The sequence below is a fragment of the Aythya ferina genome (genome assembly GCF_964211825.1).
Source record: "Aythya ferina genome assembly, chromosome: 1".
Lineage (NCBI taxonomy): Eukaryota > Metazoa > Chordata > Aves > Anseriformes > Anatidae > Aythya > Aythya ferina.
The window spans coordinates 37988089-37994943 of NC_140296.1; positions in this window are offsets into that span (position 1 = coordinate 37988089).

The following is a 6855-nucleotide window of genomic DNA, read 5'->3' on the forward strand; positions in this document are numbered from 1 at the left end:
CTCATGCTTTTTCAGTTCATTTTTGTTATATAAAGGGACTTACGTTGTCACAGAGGTTTGAAGGAACGCACCTGTAAAAAAAAAAAAAATACAAAAAAAAATCAACTAACTAAAAAATTACTAACTAATCACTGCTAACTCTAGTACTCCAAATAATACAGTGAGCTTCTTAAAGCCCTTCCCAAATCTTCACTTTTTTGTTTTGTTTTGTTTTGTTTTGTTTGTTAAACTGCTACTTTCTTTTTTTCATGTTTGAATACACTTTTAACTTATTTGATATCAGTCTTGGTTCATTCATTAATTTAGGTGGAAAAGAAAGTGCATGGCCACTGGAAGCAAGGTCGAGTGTCATGGGAGGACTACAGGGATGCTGCTTGCCTTTGTAGAGAGAGAATCCAGGCTGCCAAAGCTTGATTAGAGTTGAAGGTGGTCAGATTTTAGTTAGTTAGTTAGTTAGTTAAGTATTTTAATAGGAAAAGGAGGACCAGAGCAAACATTAGTCCTACACTTGATGGGGATGGTAACAGAGATAGCATAGATAGATGGTAGCAGAGATGTTTAATGCATTTTTTTGCCTGTCTTTAACACCAGTGATGTGCTCTGGGGCTCTAGCTGCCCTAAGTTGGAGTACCATGACTGCAGGATTGACAAAATCTCAGTTAACCTCAAACTTGTGTGGGATTTGCTGCTCCAACTAGATGCATACAAGCCCATGGGCCCTGATAGGATTCATCCCAGAACGCTCAGAGGGCTAGCTGATGTCATCATGAATGCCTTTTTTGCTTCAGTCTTTACTGCTAAGATCAGCCCTCAGGAATCTCAGACCCTGGAGACAAGAGAGGAATTCTGGGGAAAGGAGGACTTTCCTTTGGTTGAAAAGGATCAGGTCAGAAATCATGTAAGCAAACTTGACATGGGCCTACATAGAAGACACCCATGGGTGCTGAGGGAGCTGGCCGATGTTATTGCTAAGCCACTCTCCATCATCTCTGAAAGGCTGCAGAGAATAAGAGAGGTGGCAGAGGACTGAAAGAAAGCAAATGTCACACCAGTCTTCAGAAAGGGTAAGAAGGAGGACCCTTCTTCTATGGCAATGACAGGCCACTCAGGCTCATTTCCATGCCTGGAAATGTGATGGAACAGCTCATCCTGTGGGTCATCTCCAAGCATGTGGAGGATAAGAAGGTGATCAGGAGTAGTCAGCATGGATTCACCCAGGGGAAATCATACTTAACCGATTTGATAGCCTGCTTATGATGAGATAGCTAGCTGGGTAGATGAGGGGAGAGCGGTGGATGTGGCCTACCTTGACATCAGCAAGGATTTTGACAGTGTCTCCCATAACATCCTGTTGTGGTTAAACCCGGCTGGCAGCTAAACACCACACAGCTGTTTGCTCACCCTCCCCCCTCCCTCTCTGGGATGGGGAAGAGAAAATGGGAAAGTGAAGCCTGTGAGTTGAGATAAAGACAGTTTATTAAGACAGGAAAATAATAACAATAATAATAATAATACAATGATGATAATAGTACTACTAATAATAATGTGTACAAAACAAGTGATGCACGTTGCAATTGCTGACCACCTGCTGACCAATGCCCAGCCTAACCCTGAGCAGTCCAACCCTACCCCCCTCGCTAGCCACCCCTATATATTGTTTAGCATGACGTCAGATGGTATGGAATACCCCTTTGGCTAGTTTGGGTCAGCTGTTCTGGGTGTGTCCCCTCCCAGCTCCTGCTGCACCCCCAGCCTGCCTGTTGGCAGGACAGAGTGAGAAGTTGAAACATCCTTGGCTTGGTGTAAGCACTGCTCTGCAACAATTAAAACATCAGCACTCTTCTCATCCTAAGCCAAAACATAGCATTCTACCAGCTACTAGGAAGAAAATTAACTCTGTCCTAACTGAAACCAGGACACATCCTCATAGACAAGCTCAGGAAGTGTGGCCTAGATGAGGGGACAGTGAAGTGGACTGTTAATTGGCTGCATGGCAGAGCTCAGAGGGTTGTGCTCAGTGGTGCGGAATCTAGTTGGAGGCCTATACCTAGTGGTGTCCCCAAGGGGTCAATACTAGGTCCAGTCTTGTTCAACATACTCATCAACAACCTGGACAACGGAACAGAGTGCACCCTCAACAAGTTTGCTGATGACACAAAGCTCGGAGGAGTGGCTGATATGCGAGAGGGCTGTGTTGCCATTCAGAGGGACCTCAACAGGCTGGAGGGATGGGCTGAGAGATACCTCATGAAGTTCAACAGGGGCAAGTGCAGGGTCCTGCACCTAGGAAGGAATAACCCCAAGCACCATTACAGGCTGGGGGATGACCTGGTGGAGAGCAGCACTGCAGAGAGGGATCTGGGAGTCCTGGTGGACAGAAGGCCAATGGTGTGCTGGGCTTGTGGTGGTTTTACCGTGCTGGGCAGCTAAACCCCACAACCGCTCTCTCACTCCCCCTCCTTTAGATAAGGAGGGGGAGAAGTAAAGCAAAGAACAACTCACGGGTTGAGATAAGGATGATTTAATTAAAGGGAAATAATTATAATAATTAAATAAAGACTACCATGAACTAAACAATTTAACTAAGGGGAAATAAAAGGGAAAGGGGAAAAAGGGAGGAAAACAAACAAACAAAATAAATGAAAGCTATATGGAAGTGCAGAGGAAAGAAATTACTCTCTACTTCCCACAAATGAGCGATGATTGACCACGTCCTTGAAGCAAGGCCTCAACGCACGCAGCCGGTGTTCGAGAGGAGGACCGACGTCTTCTCAACGAGAGCCCACCCCTCCCCTCTTCTTCCTGTTTCCACCTTTTATTGCTGAGTGTGACACCACATGGTATGGAATATCCCTTTGATTGGTTTAGGTCAGCTGCCCTAGTGATGTTTCTCTCCTCACTTTTTTTGCCCACCCCCTAGGAGGGTTAGAGAAAGGCCCAATGCTGTGCCACCGCTGCTCAGCAGTAGACACAACACTGGTGTGATAACACTGCTGTTCCAGCTACAAGTACAGAGTACGGCACTGAATGGGCTGCTGCCGGGAAAGTTAACATTCCAGCCAGACCCAGTACAACCTCCACCCCTTATTCCATAACATTTGTGTCACACTCAGATCCCCATACTTTAGCATACAAGCATTCTCATCATTATCCCTTGTCCTTTAACAGGACAAGGATTTAACAGGACAGGATTAATAGGCAGATGTATCTTTTAATTCCATAGGTCTTTCTTGGAAAATGTTCATAAGAACTGTTGATGATTAGGTCTTCATCTGCCAAAGTGGCCACTCAAGGCAGGCGGAGTTGGATGTCTGGACACCAGCACCAGCTTAGTTCAAGTCCTTGTTGCACTGCCCGGCTCCTTGCAAAGTTGACCTGTCGTTGATCCTACAGCATCTTCCTACAACATACAACTTAGATTATAGATTAGTTTTCTCTCAATGTCAAATCTCTTTGAGGCACACACTTGATATCCCCATTCTTTTGCATGACCCATCAGGTATACCCTGGTCCTTGGGCGAAGACAATCCCACGAGTGGGTTTGCCTTTTCCCGAGGCAGGAGCAACCCACACTGCCTTCCCCATCCACCTTCCTATATGCACTACGGGAACCTTAGCTCCTTTCACAGTGTGTAGGGGTTTTGTTTCGGCAGGACCAGCACGGCTGTCAGACCCCCTATTGTTAACTAGCCAAGTGGCTTCTGGTAGATTTGTGTCCCATTGTTTCCACGTCCCAGCACCTAATGCTCGTAACATAGTCTTTAACAGTCCATTGTACCTCTCAACCTTCCCAGAGGCTTGTGGGTGGTAAGGGATGTGGTACACCCACTCAATACCATGCCTCTTTGCCCAGGAGGTAACAAGATTGTTTCGGAAATGACTCCCATTGTCAGACTCAATTCTCTCTGGTGTACCATGACGCCACAATACTTGTCTTTCCAGGCCCAAGATAGTGTTTTGGGCCGTGGCATGGTTTACAGGGTATGTTTCCAGCCACCCAGTAGTTGCTTCTACCATGGTGAGTATGTACCGTTTGCCTTGGCGAGTTTTTGGGAGTGGTCCGATATAGTCAATTTGCCAGGCCTCACCATATTGAAACCCTAGCCATCTCCCCCTGTTCCAGGGAGATTTTACCTTCATGGCTTTCTTGATTGCAGCACAGGTCTCACACTCATGGGTAACCTGCGTGATGGCCTCAATGGTCAAGTCCACCCCTCGATCACGAGCCCATCTGTAAGTGGCATCTCTCCCCAGATGTCCTGATGTTTCATGGGCCCATCGAGCTACAAACAGCTCACCGTTACATTCCCAGTCTAGGTCCACCTGAGCCACTTCAATTTTCGAAGCTCGATCCACTTCTTTGTTGTTCTGATATTCTTCAGTAGTGCAACTCTTGGGCATGTGGGCATCTACATGACGTACTTTAACATCCAGGTTTTCTACCCGGGCAGCAATATCTTGCCACAGGGTAGCAGCCCAGATAGGCTTACCTCTGCGCTGCCAGTTGCTCTCTTTCCATTGCTGCAGCCACCCCCACAGAGCATTTGCCACCATCCATGAGTCAGTATAAAGATACAATACTGGCCAATTTTCTCTTTCGGCGATATCTAGGGCTAGTTGTATGGCTTTTACTTCTGCATACTGACTCGACTCACCTTCCCCTTCCATGGCTTCCACAACTCGTCGTATGGGATTCCACACAGCAGCTTTCCATTTCCGATGGCTCCCTATCACACGGCAGGATCCGTCAGTAAACAACGCATACTGCTTTCTGTCTTCTGGCAACTCATTGTATGGTGGTGCCTCTTCAGCACGGGTTACCTCTTCTGTTGGCACTCCGAAATCTCTGCCTTCTGGCCAGTCCATAATCTCTTCCAGGATTCCTGGGCGATTGGGTTTTCCCATTCGAGCCCGCTGTGTAATTAACGCTATCCACTTACTCCATGTAGCATCAGTTGCATGGTGTGTAGTGGGGATTTTCTCTTTGAACATCCAATGTAACACAGGTAGCCGCGGTGCCAAGAGGAGCTGTGCCTCTGTACCCACAACTTCTGAAGCAGCTCGAACACCCTCATATGCTGTGAGTATTTCCTTTTCAGTTGGGGTGTAATTGGCTTCTGATCCTCGATAGCCCCGACTCCAGAAGCCCAGAGGTCGACCTCGAGTTTCTTCTGGGGTTTTCTGCCAAAGGCTCCAGGTGAGCCCATGCTCCCCAGCTGCAGTGTACAGTATATTTTGCACAGCTGGTCCAGTACGGACAGGCCCAAGGGCTACTGCACGAGCTATTTCTTGTTTGATTTGTTCAAATGCCTGTTGTTGCTCAGGGCCCACTCAAAATAGTTTCTCTTTCGAGTCACTCGATATAGAGGACTCACAAGCTGACTATAGCCTGGCACATGCATTCTCCAGAATCCCACGAGGCCTAGGAAAGCTTGCGTTTCCTTTTTGCTAGTTGGCGGAGACATTGCTGTTATTTTATTGATCACATCCATTGGAATATGGCGACGTCCATCCTGCCATTTTACCCCCAAGAACTGGATTTCCTGTGTAGGCCCCTTGACCTTGCTCTTTTTAATGGCAAAACCAGCTTTCAGGAGAATTTGGATTATTTTCTTCCCTTTCTCAAAAACTTCTTCTGCTGTGTTGCCCCACACGAGGATGTCGTCAATGTACTGAAGATGCTCAGGAGCTCCCCCTTGCTCCAGTGCAGACTGGATCAGTCCATGGCAAATGGTAGGGCTGTGTTTCCACCCCTGGGGCAGCCGATTCCAGGTGTATTGGATGCCCCTCCAAGTGAAAGCAAACTGCGGCCTGCATGCTGCTGCTAAAGGGATGGAGAAAAATGCATTAGCAATATCAATTGTGGCATACCACTTGGCTGCCTTTGACTCTAGTTCATACTGAAGTTCTAGCATGTCCGGCACTGCAGCACTCAGTGGTGGCGTGACTTCATTCAGGCCTCGATAGTCCACTGTTAGCCTCCACTCGCCATTAGACTTTCGTACTGGCCATATAGGACTATTAAAGGGTGAGCGAGTCTTGCTGATTACTCCCTGACTCTCCAGTCGGTGAACCAACTCATGGATGGGAATCAGGGAGTCTCGGTTGGTGCGATATTGCCGTCGGTGCACCGTTGTGGTAGCAATTGGTACCTGTTGTTCTTCAACCTTCAGCAATCCTACAACAGAAGGGTCTTCTGAAAGGCCAGGCAGGGTAGACAGCTGCCTAATCTTCTCTGTGCTCAAAGCAGCTATGCCAAAAGCCCACCGGTATCCTTTTGGATCCTTGAAGTACCCTCTCTTGAGATAGTCTATGCCAAGGATGCACGGAGCCTCTGGGCCAGTCACAATGGGATGCTTTTGCCACTCATTCCCAGTTAGACTCACTTCAGCTTCCAGTACAGATAGTTGTTGGGATCCCCCTGTCACTCCAGAGATACAGGTGAGTTCTGTCCCTTGGTAGCCTGATGGCATTATGGTACATTGTGCGCCAGTGTCCACTAAAGCTTTGTATTCCTGTGGTTCTGATGTTCCAGGCCATCGGATCCACACAGTCCAATAAATCCGGTTATCCCTCTCCTCTACCTGGCCAGAGGCAGGGCCCCTCTAGTCCTGGCTGGAGCGTCTGCCACTTAATTCTTGCAAATGCACAAATTCTGGCAAATGAGAGGTAGAGGTCCCTTCATCGTGGTCAAGAATAACATCATCTCTTCTACTGCCTCTGGGGTACTGCCCAATAGAAACTGGAGCAGCATTTCTCTTAGGAGCCCCTCTTCTTGCTGCTGTATTTCCTTTCAGTTCACGTACTCGAGCAGCTAGGGTTGAAGTAGGTACACCATCCCATTTCCTCATATCT